This window comes from Myiozetetes cayanensis, unplaced genomic scaffold, assembly GCF_022539395.1.
Source record: "Myiozetetes cayanensis isolate MyiCay16 unplaced genomic scaffold, myiCay2020 scf9, whole genome shotgun sequence".
Lineage (NCBI taxonomy): Eukaryota > Metazoa > Chordata > Aves > Passeriformes > Tyrannidae > Myiozetetes > Myiozetetes cayanensis.
Window position 1 is genome coordinate 28,346,412 of NW_026088185.1, and position 16,396 is coordinate 28,362,807.

A 16,396-nucleotide genomic window follows, 5' to 3' on the forward strand; every position below is an offset into this window, starting at 1 on the left:
AAATAACCCCTCTGTTTAAAAACAGGCTGTACAACTCCTTGACTCTGGATATTTCCAAGAAACATATAGAAATATGTCTACAAGAAGAGTGAGGTGTAGAGACTGAGAGCGTACATGGAAAAACATTTCCCACCTCCCTTAAGATGATCTCTTCCCTAGAATACTCAGGAACACAGATGTATCTTTCTTCCATGTATATTGATCACTGCAATCTATAAACCTAAATTCTTCTCTTTGCCAATCACCAGACTCCTGAATTCCTACGGATCTGAGACCAGCAAAAAACCGAACAAAAACTAAATAAAAACACATAAAAAAGAAAAAAGATAAAAACCTAACCCTTACAGCTTTCACCCAGGATGATTTCTTTCTTGACTTTGGAAAAAACAGCCTCACAAAATAAAGTTACTTGAAAAAAAGAATGTGTTTACATGACAAGCGCTAGCACAGGACAATATTTCACTCAGTGGTGGAAATACTGGGCTGTTACTCTTGATGTTTTTGCTTAATAAAACCTGATTGCTTTCCAGCTTTTTATCTCAAACTGAGATCAATACATTCCTAATTAGATGGTATACAGACTTACCCGTAACAGATACAGTGGCAATTCTCTTTAAAAGATTACAAATTACCCCTAAAAGATAAGTAATTATTCTGTGCCATAGCATACATGTTTTTGTTATCACTGGCTGACGACTCAGCCTGACTGAGGACTAAGAGAGCTTATTCTTATTTCGTGCTACAATTTGAATATGAGCTGAGAAGTGAGGCATTTTAAGAGACTGCCAATTTTCCTGTAGCTCTGACAGAAGGAGAGGGAGACAGCAATCCTTCCTGTGGCTGGACACACCTAACAGGAATACTGCCCAGCTGCTCTTCGTGGCTCTCCTCAGTCAAATTACTATGAACGTTTTTAAAGGTCACACTCACAGTGGACAAAATAACCCAAATCACCCTTATGAAGCTGGAGTTCTCCTTGAGTTTCTCTGTTTCACACAAAAAACTAACAGAAGCTTCTCTTGCTGCTTCACACAGATCTCACACTTAAGCGTGTCCTGGGCAGATGCACACACTTGTGCTCCCTCAGTCATAACGTTTTTGACTGAAGTGAGTTCTCAAAAACTGCGTAAGTGGGGTTAAAGCTCAAAAATTTCTCCCTGTCCTGTGCTCTAAGGCTGGCTGTACACTCCAGTTTTTCCATAACATACCTATGCTACAGGACAACTAACCAGAGATTCCAGCCTTCTGCTGGCCTGTAAGTCATTCGGCAGTTTATGGAAGACGTTCTGCTGTGACTCAGGAGTTAAAGTAACATGGTAATAAAGAAGTGAACTACCAAAATCATGAAGAATCCTACGAGGCTTTATAACAGATATCTGTCCTTCAAAAATAACACAACTCTAATTAGATTTTTAATAGGCCTTCATAAAAGCTATAAACTGGACCACAAACTGAAAACTGAACTGAATTCAAACCAGTAACTGAGAATTTTTACTGAGTTCAAAGTTAGAAGAGGCAGCCCAAAGAAGTCATGCAAGAGTTCCTGCAATTATTTAAGAACCTTTAGAGAAGATATCAGTCACCCTCAGACATCTCTAAAACTGTATTATTAATTTTTAAGACTTGGGTATCTCGGTTCTAGTGAAAATTAAACTCTCCTTCAGATTCCAACTTCAGGGTCCAATTCTAACATCAGTAACCACCTGCCCAGGTAGGTACAATTATAATCAGTTAGAGTCATGTTTTTATCCTTTTGAAACATTAAGTGAATGAGCTTCTTTAGTTTGTGGCTTCAAGGCATTTTTCCAGACACTGCACCATTCTTTTATATTTTTCCTGAATCTTTCCCAATTTCAGCCTTCTTTGTAAATTGTGGCTACCAGAATTGGATACACCAAGTGTAAGCGAATCATTGTCCCCACAGTGTTTTACAAAAAAAGTGACGTCCCCACCTCTCTCCTCCCTGACTTTCCCTTCTCTAAGTGTTCAGTAAGAGCCTATATCAGATCTCTTGCCTACAGCATCACAAGAACAGTCCATATTTCCTTGTTTATCCAATAGCAGCCTCAGAACACTTCCAAAGCTGTTCTCAGATGTAACATCCCATTTTATGTCACCCACATTCTGCTCCCATATACACGATCTAACAGGTGACTGTTACCAAAAGTGAGTCTGCCTCGCAATAAGATCCAGAGTAAGACAAAAGTGCTCCTTACATTATTGGTTAAAAAACAAACATGAAACCAAACAAAAAAGAACAAACAAACAAACACACACACAACTCTCTGTCCCAGTGAGGCTGGTGTGCTGTCAGTAGGTCCTGGGAATTATCCATTCACCTAGAATCAGAACATGGTGTACACTGCAGTCAGGGCGCTCCTGATATGAGGGAATTTCCCATTGGATTTCAGTAGAAGCAAAGGTCAGGAGACAATAACAGTTTTGTAGGTGTTGTGTAGAAACATTAATTTGAAACACAGTGTGGATACAAAGTATTGAATTTGATCCATTTCCAGTCAACCTTGGAAGCAAATACTGGGCTTTTACTAATGTATTAATAGATGGACAAAGTTCACCTCTGATGCATTGATGCCAGGGATGGATTTACTTGGAGCATTTAGCCTGCTAATCCCATTAGTGAAGGCCCAGTTGATAGAAAAACCATCCCTGGAGATGTCACTACTTTCCCCTCTAGAAATACTAAGAAACAACTAGTGAACAATTTAGGGATTTTCCACACATATCGTTCATACAAATCTTCCATTGCTTCATGCTATTGACAGTCAGACAGGTAGCAAATACCACAAAGTGGCAGAGACAATTTCAGCGGGGAAAAAAGAGCAGGGATTTTGCTAAGTCTGTTTTCTACTGAAAAACTCATAAATGGAAACTTATTTGGCATCTCTGTTGCAGCTGAATTGGCAGAGTAAAATGGAAAGCAGTCCTGTATCTCATTACTGCCTCTACTATCACGAGCTGGAAACTTTGGAAAAACAGGCCCCTTTCTGTTTAGATACAAACGTGCTGTTGCTCTACAGTGGGTCTGGCTTTCTCTTCCCTGCTCCTTAGTTTGGATGACACCTGCATACAAAGGCTCTTTGTCTTTTTAAAGCTTCACCTACTACTGTTTATTTCCTACCTGACATCTATTTGTGATGTCTTAGGCGCTTCCGGAGTAACAGTAACAACGTCAGCAAAAGATGGGTAAAATGAAACCACCACCCAAACATATGGACTGAAGTGTTCCCAATTTCAGTTTAACTTGGTGTAGTTAAACCACGTTTTTGGTATTTTCATTAATTAGTTAAGTGCAGACAGATACAGCTTTCTAAAAGAGGACTGCAAGTTAGTGCATAGGACGAGCAATAGCAACAGCTACCCAGCTGACCCAAAATGAGACAGTGATTTGAGGTGATGGGAAGAAGCAGGATGTGTAAGAAAACCTCTGCTTCATGCCAGGGTCCCCTGGAAATAAAGGATGATGAAAAGAGGCATCAACAGCTATGATACACGCTTGACTGCAGCTGGTGAACTATTTCCAAAGAGCTGCATTCACAAAAGGACGTAACAGCTACTTTAACAGAACAGGAAAGGTGTTCTTACGTCTCACATAAGCCTAATCAGGGCAGTACAGTATTCTACAGACACATTCAGGACAGTTCAAAGCTAAAATAGCAACATGAGCATGCTAATCCACTGGACTAATTATCACTCTTGAGACCTCAGCTTCTTTTTCCAGGTATTTCTTTGCATAAGATGTAGCAGCACAGAGAGCAAAACAGTGGACTCTCAATAATTTGTCTTGCTTTTCTAGTTTAGGAAATGCAGTTTCCATCCAAGAGAAGTAGAAATCTGAATTACATCATTACACTCCTTAAAAATTACACTGAAAAGACCAGGTGACATAGCAGGCAGAACAGTCATCTAGCAGGAAATGGAATAGTTTACACTATTTCTGTATGAAAACATTTAATTTTTCATTTTTCCTTCTTTTTATCTGTAGTTTACTCGGTGCAAAGCATCTGTGTCTTGTACAGAGACGAGCACAATAGCATCACAAGCAGTCTTTTTTCAGTGAAATAAAAATACTACATTTTTTTGTTTCCAGGTTCTCACCGTAGGGTAGGGCTCTGTCTCACACATAGAGATGTGGGGGGAAATGGAATAGTATATCCAGAGCAACACAGAAGAAAACAAAAGCTTAAGTCACTCATATAGCACAAAGAACCATAGTCCCTTTGCACATCCAGCCTTTAGCTCTTCATGTCACAGTTAACACTGGTAATTAGCCCCCCACCATCCTCTTCTCTCACTAATAAACTGATTTCTTTTAAAGTCACATACACTCAAAGGGCACATTTGCTACAATTGGGCTGTATTGTGTCCAGACAAAACTATCTCCAGTCAGATTGGGCTCTTTAGACACAGTGAGATCAAACAGCTCACAAAATCCTTTGATGGAAATTTAATTCTTTAAAAATATGCACAAGGTAATTGAAAACACATTTTATGATATCTCAGATTATAAACAGTAGATCTCTGGCTGGGTTGAACAAATAGCATTAAGCCTTTTTCTTCCTTCTGAAAAACCACAGTGCTTGGCAGCATGAGGCACTGATGTGTCTTCTGTACCAGCACAGGGAACCAGTGATTATAATGAAGAGTTTGTGTTAGGATGCAAATTGTGCTCCAACAGAAGAAACAGTCCCTAATCAGTTATTGTTCATTCAAAGCCATTTTGTGACATTAGCATGTTTTTTCAAGATCTAAGCACAAGGCCTGGGTTTATTACATCTCTCCCCCGACCCGTTCCCTTGCACAAGTCTTTAGGAAAAAGCAAAAGTAAGTATCCTTTGCTCACAACCTCCAGTCTTATCATCAGTTCCCTGCACTCTAGAACAGAGTATAAAATCCAATTTCAGCTTTGCTTACTTGATATTTAAACCTCCTTGTCTTTGCTGGTACTGTGAAACCTTGATGAAACCAATCTGTGTGCAAGCTTTAAAGGAAAACAATTGTGGAGGGAGACACGCTGCTTTATCCATGAGCTATCACTTCCACACATGTGGAGATCTGTTTGGTTCTGTCACTGGTACTTTGTGTATTTCCTACATGAACAAGAAAGCCCTGAGCAGTGAATGCCATGGGCTGTGCAAAACTCCAGCGTTCTGTGCTGCCAGACTGCTCAACTTTGCTTTGGGTGTCAGAGCAAACACATGTGAGAACAGGACAGCCAAGGTCTCATCTTCCTCTGAAAAAGACCAGATGTTAATGGAGTATAATGAATGAGAACTTTTTTGCTAAAATGATTTTAGAAAACAGCACCTTTGTTCCAGCTGAAGTGTTTCACTTGGGCTATTGTGAAGCAGGTAATTTCTAATCAAAGATAAAAGGTGCAAACACAGCCTTAACTTATTCCCCAAGGAATCAGAATCCAGGAGTCCACAGATTTTCAGAATGTGGAAGACTGTTTCAAAGTCTGCCTGAATTATACATAAGCCAGCTATGACTTAATGCATAATAAGTGTCTCAGTGCATTTAAAAGATCTTTTAGGAGTAAGAGCATAATGAATCTGTCTCTCCTCTTTCCCCTGTCCCAAAAGAAAAGAGGTGGGGGAAATCCAGAACTGTCTGGGGTTCCTCCTGTGGTGGAGCCACAGAAAAATCTTGATGCTCAATACACCAGGAGTCAGAGTCAGTTTGAGGGTGTGTTGCTCTTCATTTGTCACATTTTTGACAGACTCTGAGTAGCTCAGACCCTACATTTTCTCCTCAAACTACAAATGATACTACCTCAGTCCTAAAAAGGAAACAGCTATAATTTTTATTTCCATGGAGTTGATGTTTCTAATAATCTTCTTCCAAGTCAGTGACCGTTAAAAAATATAGAAGTTTTACTCCTGAGTTGGAACAAAACAGGCCAAGGAAGGTTAGAAAAGTGGGCCAAGACTGATGTAGCCTTTCACTGGGGCAGAAAGAACCTTGTTGCTTGCTTCAGCTTCCTCACTGCTTAAGTCACAAATCAAAAAGCAAAGATGAACTTTTGTTGAAGCAATGGTATTCACCATCTCCCTCTCTGCTTCCTCTTCTGTTTATTTATATTGACAGAAGCCTCTTCATTGTGTGAGGGTTAAAGAGAAACATTTATTTTATGCAGAATGCTTCCCTCACCTCAGAAGAAGCAGTTGATGTTTAAACTAAAGACTCCTGCTTTGTTATTTTCACAAAAACACTAACAGTGACTGAAAAAAAAAATCTATGGATTTTAAGTGTTAGGGTATCATCCTTGTTTTAAGCCACTGTGCTTGTTTTCCCTGGGTCACTTAAGGAATGTGCTGCCCTTCGTACAAAAGGAATAAGAAGTTAATATGTGAAGTCTAAAAAGCTCCACTTTTCCATAAACCCTTCATCATGAAGGGATTCTTCATCATAACTAAAGTTTTGAAAAGTTAAACAATTGAAAAGTACAGTGTAGCCTAACAATAAATCAAGCTTTAAAGTGACAGCTCGCTGAAACTGTGCAGGAGGAATTGCCATCCAGTGTGTAGGGAGGCAGCTGGGCCGAGGTAAAGCCCAGCAAACCAGTGGTGAGGCAAAACTCAATGGGCTGCTTATTGTTTTGCACCACACTCCCTGGGAGAAGTGAAAGTACAGGAAAATGAAGTCTTTCCCTCTCACAACTAAAGCTACAACAATGCAAATCACAGGGCAGCATTGACTTGTTAAACAGTTTCTGCTGGCTCTATTTTAAAGCTCCAAAGGCTTTGAAGTGGAGTTGTAAACTCAATTGATTTCAAACAAAAGGCTAATGTAATCCACTTTCAGCACCAGTACCATGCTGGCAAGTGAATACACCCTTCTCAGTAATCAAAATTACTTATTAGTGTTTAAAGCAATTCATTTCAGTGTTTTCAAGCCTCTTAAGAAGTTGGATAGGAATGATCTTGGCTGAATTCAGACACAAGGAAATTAAGCCAATATCTAGACCTGTTTTACTGGGGGACAGTGAGGCCTCCAGGAACACTGACATTAATATCTGACACATCCATGTGCCCTTTTTGTCCCAGACTGCTTTCCAGGTATTGTAGTTTTATATGTGGCTTGTTACACACAGGTCCTGGAGTGCAGCCATCTCTGAAGAGGGATGCACAGATTTAGCTGTGCAAGATCAGCAGGATCAATTAGGGCAGTAGTAGACACTTTATCAGCTTAAGGAGTTGGGCAGCTCTCAGATTCAGACATTGGAAAATGGAAAGTTTGGGAAATACTCGCCACCCCTTAAAAAATTTATAACACACAAAAAAGTCATGAAAATGTGGCAACAAGATCAGAAGTCTGCAAGAACAGCCAAATGGAAAAAGATCTAGGCAGGAATTGATTATAAGAACGTGGGACAGACTGAATGGAATTATCAATTGTAGAAAGTCTAAGAAAAACAGGAACAAGTGGAACATAGAACAGGTCAAAGATTTTAAACCTTTCCAACAAGTTTCACAGCATTTGGCCCCTTTCTTTGGAAAGTACATGTTATACACCAGGGAAAAGGAATGACTCAAGGCAGAGTTGAAACTAGACAGATTTTAAAGTGGCCTTGACATAGTTTTACATATACACAAGAAAGTTTCACTGCGTGTTTCACAGGGTTTGAGTTTGTAAACAAAATGTAGAGCCATTGAGTTGGGATTGGAAAACCTCCAGCAGAATTTTTGAAGACCAGTGCTTGGCATTGGGCACCCAGGATAACAAACACAGGAGTGAATCAAACTTCCTGGGCTAACTGGAGGCCTTTTCAAGGCCCAAGTGACTGGAATTATGATCACATTGTCCAGCAGATGTATCCTGGACTAGATCTGCTATTTGACCTTTCGGGTCTTTTGCAAAAATCTACTATGTCATTAATGTCCAGACAGATTTGGACGAGGAGAATCTGCTTTTAATAAGTGTCTGTAAAGGGAGAGAGGACAGACCGAGTAGGATTTATTCAAATTAACATTCTCCTCTTGTTGACAGTTTCCAACATCTTGTTTCTGCAGAACTGACTTCTGTGAGAGGAGTTCTCTTTCACTGATAATGCTGATAATCTTCACTGATAATCTACATTGAATGTCTTGCAAAGCTTTACCACCTTCCTCTTCTACTTTCATAGCCCTTGACCTCATTCCAGACTGAAGCACTTTGAGGCTAGCAGTCTCTTTCCCCAAACAGGACACTGAAGTCCTTAAACCTAACAGCAATTTGAAAAATATGAGTAACAATCATAATTAGAGGAATTAAGTAATCTTTGATATGGAGAAAGAGAAAGGAGATTTTTAGATGTATCTCAGCCTCTCAGAATGGTTTGTTTTGATATACTTCATTTATTTTACTATCTTTATTAAAGTTTTCATTCATTTTGTTATTTAATTAATTTTATTAATGGTTTATTTTAATGAACTTAAAATAAAAGTTCATACAGTAAATTTCTTCCATGTTCTCTAGCACAGATGAGCACAAAACCATTTTTAATGGAAATGCCAATTCCTCTCAAGTCAGATAACATAGCAGCGTTCTCCCACTCAAATTAAATATTTTATGCAAAATGAAAAATAGAAATCATTCTTTACTTTTGTCAGCAACAAAATACAGCATGCACATCCCTATCTCATAAACTTCTACTTACCAGGTAGGAAATGGTTTCTCCTTCAGAACACAGGTCAAAATCCCAAATCCAGCGAGTAGGAAAACCTTTTTGCAAGTCAAAGAATTTGGCAAGCAGGAGAACGCCAGCAGGCAAATACATGCCTAAGTCCAGCTGAAATGTTATTACAAAGGTCTCTTTTTCCTTTTCTTATTACTCCCTTCATACTTTCTCTTGTTTGCTGCTGCTCATCTCTAGTTAATGTTTAATTGAGCAGACTGAGGCTGCACAGACACTCGGCAGCCGATGTTTAGCTTGCTCTGTGCTGTTAAAAAGTGCCCAACACGATAGTACTCACCTTCATTACACACTCTCCGCATTCTTCTGGCTGCTGTGATGCACAATGGAACAGTTACCGTTCACCTTTAGAGTTGTGTCCATGCCATTTGAATTAGCCATCCATTGAATGAATGAGAGGAATTCAGCACCTCAAGGCTTCTTGTTTCAGGCTGCCTGCCAACTCAGGTGGCTGCAGCAGTTGCTGCACCCTTTCAACAAGGTTTCTCCACGACTACAAAAGCTAAATGTTAGTTTGAGAACTTCTAGTAATAGAAATAGAGTATAAATCCCCAAACTTTACCTAGTGCTTTTGAAGGAAAAGCCTGTCTTAGTTGAAAAATCCTGTGTCTGTTCACAGTTCTTTGCTTTTCCTCAGGACAGCCTTCTTAGGAAGGCACAAAAATTTCCTCTTCTCCCTGAAGATGAGTTTCTTAGAGTTATGAGTGTTTATACTGTGCCCGAGCTGTATTTCAGTGTGCGTGGCCAGGAACAAATGCAGCCACCTCTTCACCCCCAGAGGAGTGTGAAAGCTGGACTATGACACAAACCACAAAAATAGGCAGTGGGCCAGACACCAGAAAGCAAAGCAATTCTCATTCCTAAGTACTTGCTGGTTTCCTATTGATTGCAGTGGGAAACTTCCAAGTTCCCACTCCCAGTCTCTGGGACAGCAGTAAAAAACACACACTTTCTGAGCACAGCACTAAAGAGGTCAACAAAACAGCACAGCCCTGCAGCTTCACTACACTGGCTCACAAACCACTGATGTGACACTGGCATTGACCTGGAATTCACTCATGGCAGTTACAGGATTAAACAAGCAAAATCCAGAGTGACAAAATCTCACACGAACTCTGCCCATGTGAAATACAATTGTCTGTCACTTGTCAAAGGAGCTTTACAGAACCAACAGCTTACAGTACTGCTTCCTTCACATTCACAAACACGAACCAGAGCACCACACTTCCATTCTTTCAGTGACAAAAGCAGGAAATTCCCCCCAACCATTATTGCAATATTTAAAACCCAAAGTGGACAATCGGAAAGGTTAGGGGCTGGAAAGAAGCATGCTGTCCCCATTAGGGGAAGCAACAGCTAAATTACCTGGATAATGACAGTAAATAACTTCAACAAACAGAAGCAGAAAAGGCTTTCAAGATGATTAAAGCAACAGCAAGTGAAACTGGAGGGAGTGCGGAGATGCTACTAAAGTGACAAAACAGAACTGAGATCAGCACCCCACAAAGCAATCATTCTGATGAAATCGATGGAGCCTCACTGAATAGGTAACTGAGAAATTCCTGGATGAAGCTCTGGCAGACAAGGCTACTGTGAGCCTTTAGGGATGAAAAGAAGAGTAGAGAATAAATTGTAGGATGTAGTTTGATGATTAAGTGGAACACGACCAAAATATCATGCCTGTAAATGAAGTCAGACAGCTAGAGATGTTGGAAAGCAAGCCACAAAACCGCCCCAATGTCTCATTCTTATGCATATCCTATCTCCAGTGACCATCAGTAGCACTTGCCTTGGGAAAGAACACAAAGCCAGAGTAAGCTTACAGCAATTCTTTCCCAAATACACCCTCCTGGCTTCTGGCAATCAGCAGTTTATGGACTTAAGAAGTCAGACCATTGTGTTTCATAGTCCCTGAGTTTAAACTCTATTCATGTAACCTCTTTCTGAACCCAGTTTGGCCTTCTTGACATTTTATTCCAGTGAATTCCACAATCAATTGCACGTGCCTTGTTATGAAAAAAAAAAGAGAGCAAATTGTTTTAAGCTAGTTGTCTAAGTTATACTGAGTTCTTCCTTTATTCAAACGAAGTTATGTCTGATTGCTCCTTGTTTACCTTCTCCCCATCATTTTTAGTTTTATGACACCCTCAGCCTCCAACCAAGGGTTTTTTTTCCAAACTGAAAAGTTCTAGTCTACTCTCTGGTCCCATGGATGTCATTCCATGCCCACAGCTTTTCTGCATATCTCTGAATCCTTCTCAGGTCTACCAAACCTTTCTGAGTTATAGACAGAGCTGAAGATACATGTTATGAAAATACCAGAATAATTGTTTCTGGTTTATTCTGTATTATAATTTCTAACTTTGTTATTTGGCCACGCCTGGAATTGACAATTTGAAAGAACTATCCGGTAATGCCAAAACCACTTGCTCTACCTAAGAATTGAAATTACCTTCTCCATCAGCATCTTGCCTGCAGATTCTCAAATCCCCAGTTGTATTTGTAACTACAGTGCTTTCTCACAGCTAATCTAGAATTAGCCCTGACACAATGCTGAACACAACATCTCCCCAATGCTGTAAATGCAGGAGAACATTCATTCCACTTCAGTACAGTTTTTCAAGTAGAAAGTTGTCTTGGGAATAAAGCATACCATGAAATAGTCTCAAACCATTCCTAGCACTTAAGAATATTTGACACAGAGACAAAAAACTGCAAGAAAACATTCCCTACATTTATTAAACCTTGATCTATAATGAATAGAAGCCTGAATAAAATCTGTGTGATTGATTCTCACTCTTAGCACTCTTGCTTTTTCCCTTTCTCCAACAGTATGATAGAGGGATATAAACCAGTAGCCTCAATTCTTCACACAAAGACACACACACCTCCCAAGTTAACAGAAAAGATGAAAACCAGCTGCCTTCTAATTTTCCTCTGCTCTAAGTAAGTGATTCCCACATTTATCAATACTTCATCTAGTTTTTTTTTGGCACCAACATATTCCACATCACTTAGAAGGAGAAGGGAGACTAAGGATGGGAGGGGAAAACATAAATATAACTCCCACACAAAAGAAAAAAAAAGTCACTGGTGTCAGGTTTCACAGTGGGACACTTTCTCTGCAAGATTATTCAATGCCTTTAATGATTTTTCTCTCACACAACAAAATTTTAAGTAATTTTCTCATTTTGAACAACCAGAACAGGCAAAACTAATATAGATTGCTTTGGAAGTAGAAGAATGCTTCTAATTCACCAGTTCTTCAATGTTAACTCAGAGAAAGATTAACCATAATTAATGCACTCTTTAAAACCAAACGTACCTCAAAGGGTGCTTGGAAAAGGTTGCTTTCTCCTCACCTACTCAGAGCTTCCGGGTTCCACACATGCAACAGCAGGTTCCAAAACAGAAACTGGCTCAGGACACTTCTAAGATACCAAATCCACAGGTGGAATGCTGCTTGCTGGGACAGCAAGGGAGAGAAAACTACTTCTGAAGGTTCTTGGGAGGCAGAACTGGAGGTTTATCCCATGCACCAAACACGCACCCACAGTCCCTCCATAGCACAGGGAAGGTCTCTGCTGGCTCCCTGGTAACCAGCTTTCTGTTTTGGTGACTGGACTGTTGGAAATCATTAGGGAAAGAAAAGCATGACTTGGCAGTAATGCCCTGGACTCAGAGTGCACGAGTTGTGCCACCATCAGCTTCTGTGAGAAGGGGTAACTACAGTGACCTTCGCCAAGGTATTTAATCTTTCACGGACAGAGTTCCTCACCTCTTGGTTTGTAAAAGATGGGATCTTTGTGTTTCTGAGTGGAAACTCCTTATCCCAGGAGCTTTGTCTGTTGTTAGTGCTTGTACAACAACACAAACAGGTTTCTAGTCTCCAGTCCTGAGGGATCTTGGATACACACCTTAGGTATCAGCTGTTATCAATGACCACATTCACCTCCTCCTTCCTGTCCCCGCTCTGTTCTTGGATTCTTACCCTTCCCTTTTTACTAACTCCAGCATTCACCCAAGCACCAGGAGAACTCCATCAGGACTGAAAATAAAACCATCTTACATTCAAAAGGACCAGAATTTGGAGTTCGAATATCTTCCTCTATTCCAAAATGCAACTTTTCAAAGGTCTCCGACTACATGGTGTCTTAGAAATGTGTTCTAGGTTAAAGTCACAATATTCCTTAAATTCCTTGTTGAGGAAAATAAAAGACAGAAGAAAATATAATTTCCATGAAAGATCAATAGACAGAAATTGTTTGTCACATCAGGAAAATATGGTCAAAATGTACCATTGCTTGCTGAGATTCAGGAAAGTGTAGAATTGGGATGACAGAAACAGCTTCAGAAACTTCAGACTGGATGAGCTGTCCATGTTTATAAACCATGAACTGGGATTTTGAGCAACCCAGTCGGGTGAAAGGTGCTCCTAGCCGTGGTGGGGGTTGGAATGAGATGAGCTTTAAGGTCCTTTCCAACACAAAGCACCCTATGATTCTATGAACCAGGACCCCACACAGACTGAGATGTGTCAGTTTTATGAGATGCTGAAGGAGGTTTTTACCTTACCCAGGGATGAGGAGGAAAGAAGGAAAACCAATAAGCAAACAATATAATGGCTGAGTCCCAGGAAATGTTAGCTGGAGAGGAATTCTACACCTCCCTAACACAAAATCCCACTTGAAGCAGAACTACCACCAACACCCAAAGAAATCAGCTGGGGTTTTGTCTAAACGTGTCTTGAACACCTCCACAAACAGACATGCCACAAATTTTCTGGGTAACCAATTCCACTGCTCCACTACCCTGCCAAGCCTCAATAGCAAGCACTCAAGCTGCCCCTCATTTTTCATCTACCACTCCTGAGGAAAAGCTTGGCAGGTCCATCTTTGCACCTCCCCTTCAAGTAATTGTAGGTTGTTGTTTGATTGACAGCTCAGTAGCAAGACTAAATATGAAAGCTTTGTAAATCTCCCACTGGAGTAGGATACACTTAGCAATGAAATCTCTTTGGAAAGTAAAGAGTGAGACTGAAGAGCAAAACGTTCAGTTTTCCCCTAATTTAGGGAATTTTAAATAAAATAAAATAGCATACAGCATAAAAAAGCATGTTTCATTAAAAGTAGAGTTCAGTTAAAAGTGACAGTTTTCTTCCATGCTATTTAAAGAGAAAACTTTTGCCCTATTGGCTGTGATTCCAAGCTCTCTATTTCTCCCAATAAATAAAATAAGAAATTTCAATATAAGCTTTTTTCCCCATTTTAAGATAGGGTTGGAAAAGGAGAAGAATTTAATGAGTATTATCTGCTCTGCTGGCACTCAGAAGGGCTATGGTTGAGAGAAAAACCACCCCATGGAATATGTAAAAATGGATTTGATTACAAAAGATAATTATTTTGTGCAAAAATACCCATTTTAAAAGGAATTCTCTTCCAAGTTTACTGTCATTATCACAGTCTAAGTTATATGCTCAAATCCAAGCTATTACAGGACATTTGTACTAGTCTGTTTCCTTAACCAAAACAAACACAGTCTAACTAGAATAGTATGCCTAAAGTTGGTGTGTTCATGCCAAGACACTGCACTTTCACTTTTATTTGCTTTTCTTCCCTCTGCTTCTGAGTACCTTTGGCATGTGTCTCCACAAAGCAGCTGTTGAACCAATACAGAAAATTAGTATATTGCAATTCAAGTTACTTTTAAAGATAAAGTTTCAGGTCAACTGACTGATTTTGGGGGAAAAAAATTATACATTTACCTCACTGAAGCCAAAACTCCTCCCCCCAGGTAATTCTCCCTAACTTTAAAGGTCAGGAGTACCTAATGTTTCCAACTCAAACTACTTGTGTTCTTAGATGAAAACAGGTCAGTGACCAGATCCACTGGGTGCAAATCCAGTGAATCCAAATGGTCTCAAACCCTTTGAGAATAGTCATGGTTGTGATAAGCATGAGCTGATCCATCCAAAGTACAAAGCCCTTCATTTCTGAGTGAGAGTTGTCTAAACCTGGCCACTCATAAAAATCAGCATTTCCACACTGGTCCAGTCTCCTGTGCACTGAAGTCAAGCTGCTAAAGAACCTCAGTGAGTTTTTTTACTGTTTTTCTACATAAATTTCTGTTCTTATTAGGTGGCTTATTCAGCCCGTATTAAAAATTTCAAGTCCAAAAACTGCTGCAGTTTTATTTAAACAAAGATGGTGGGGTCTTTCAAGAAAATGTATTGTAATTTACACAGAGAAATGACTGGTATGCTTTTAATCTTAAATTATGTTCTCTATGGCTGTAACTTCAGGAGTTTGTGCTTGTTTTCATGGTATACCAAACTAAGAAAAAACTGCAGAATGGCAATTTTGAACAGAAAAATGGAAGGAAGAACTCCAACACCACAATATTTGTAACATGAAACAGTTTTTTGTCTAACCAGAGCTTGACCATGCTTTTCAAAAGGGAAAGCATCAATTATGAAAAGAAGGTGATGCTTGGTGAATTTCCCAGTGGCTACAGGATGATTAGGACAGTGGGCAACATGAAACACAAAATGTACTATGCTACTCTCACAATCAGCTCTCTTGAGTAAATGGTTCAGTTGCACCTGTTTATCAAAGGAGAATAAACACAGACATGAAGCAACATTCATATCTCAATCCCACACTGGTGTAAAGTTGTGTTTGCTTCATTATAGGCAGTTAGGGGGTGGAGGTGTCTATTTATTTTTTTCTAAAAACACTTCAATGAAATTTTTAACAATTACCACAGTCAAAGTAAAATTGAGTGGAGAGGGCATGCAAAACACAGAAAGCAGAATATGGAAGGGAGCAGCATTCTGTCAAGTCAATAGTTTTTCTAAGCCCTTGTTTTCCTCTCATCACCTTTTCCCCAAATCCAACTAATAGGGAAAAAACCATCAGACAACCAACAGCAGTATCCCCACTGGAAGACGGATGTCTTCTATAGAGCTCATCAGCAACGGTATTGATGTTCCTTTAAGCCTCTGTTTGAACAATGTCACTATGGAAACAGATCTGTGATGCCCTGCACCTTATCAGGCCTTCTCTATTTAAATTCTTTTCTTGTGTTTTCAACAAAGCCATTCACTGAACCTCAACTAATCCATGATTCTCTCAGGGGTGAGGCTTTTGCTTGGTGGGTTTTTTTCCCCTTCACTACCGTGTCTCTTCCAAAAGGTTCTCTCCCCCACTAATGCCATGTGACAAAAGTTTTATTTGACTCACACCTCTTTGGTTCTTCGCTCAAAAATATTATGTCTGTATTTATTGCCTAACAGATTCTGTAGTTTTTATTCCTCCCTGCCCACCCCCCAAGTGACATAGTTTTCAGTGAAAATTCCACTCATTCAACAGCACCTTTTTCATTTTTGTTTTTAGCTGTTCAGACTCTGCCTGCATCTACATCAGATGTGCCTGTAAGTTCTCTCTAGAGCATTCCTAGGTTAGAGGTGTAAAGGGTTACATCTTTGTAATACCAACAGTTTATCAATTCCAGATGCATATGGAATCCCAAATCCTGTGTTTACAAATTCCAAATCTTAGAATACTTTGAGGGAACAGAGAACAGGAGGGGAGCTGGGAAGCTTCAAGGTTACATTATGCAAATGAAAGAGGGCAAATCTGGGTTTGTCCTCACTGCATCCAAATCTGGTGCACAGGTAGAAACCAGAGCAACTCTTCTGCA

At 39.8% G+C, this 16,396-nt stretch overlaps 1 protein-coding gene across 5 annotated transcripts in view; it reads right to left on the reverse strand.

Moving 5' to 3' along the window:
* MYLK (myosin light chain kinase) overlaps positions 1–16,396 on the reverse strand; it is a 204,006-nt gene that overhangs the window by 168,713 nt on the left and 18,897 nt on the right. Inside the window, exon 1 of one of the 5 annotated variants that reach the window (XM_050339621.1) lies at positions 12,021–12,036. The exons of 3 other annotated variants lie outside the window; for them this stretch is intronic. The gene's annotated coding sequence lies outside the window, so the exon portion shown is untranslated. Of the gene's footprint in view, positions 1–8,659; positions 8,690–12,020; positions 12,037–16,396 lie in introns of those variants that run through there. One more of the 5 variants, XM_050339618.1, reaches the window with a different exon arrangement.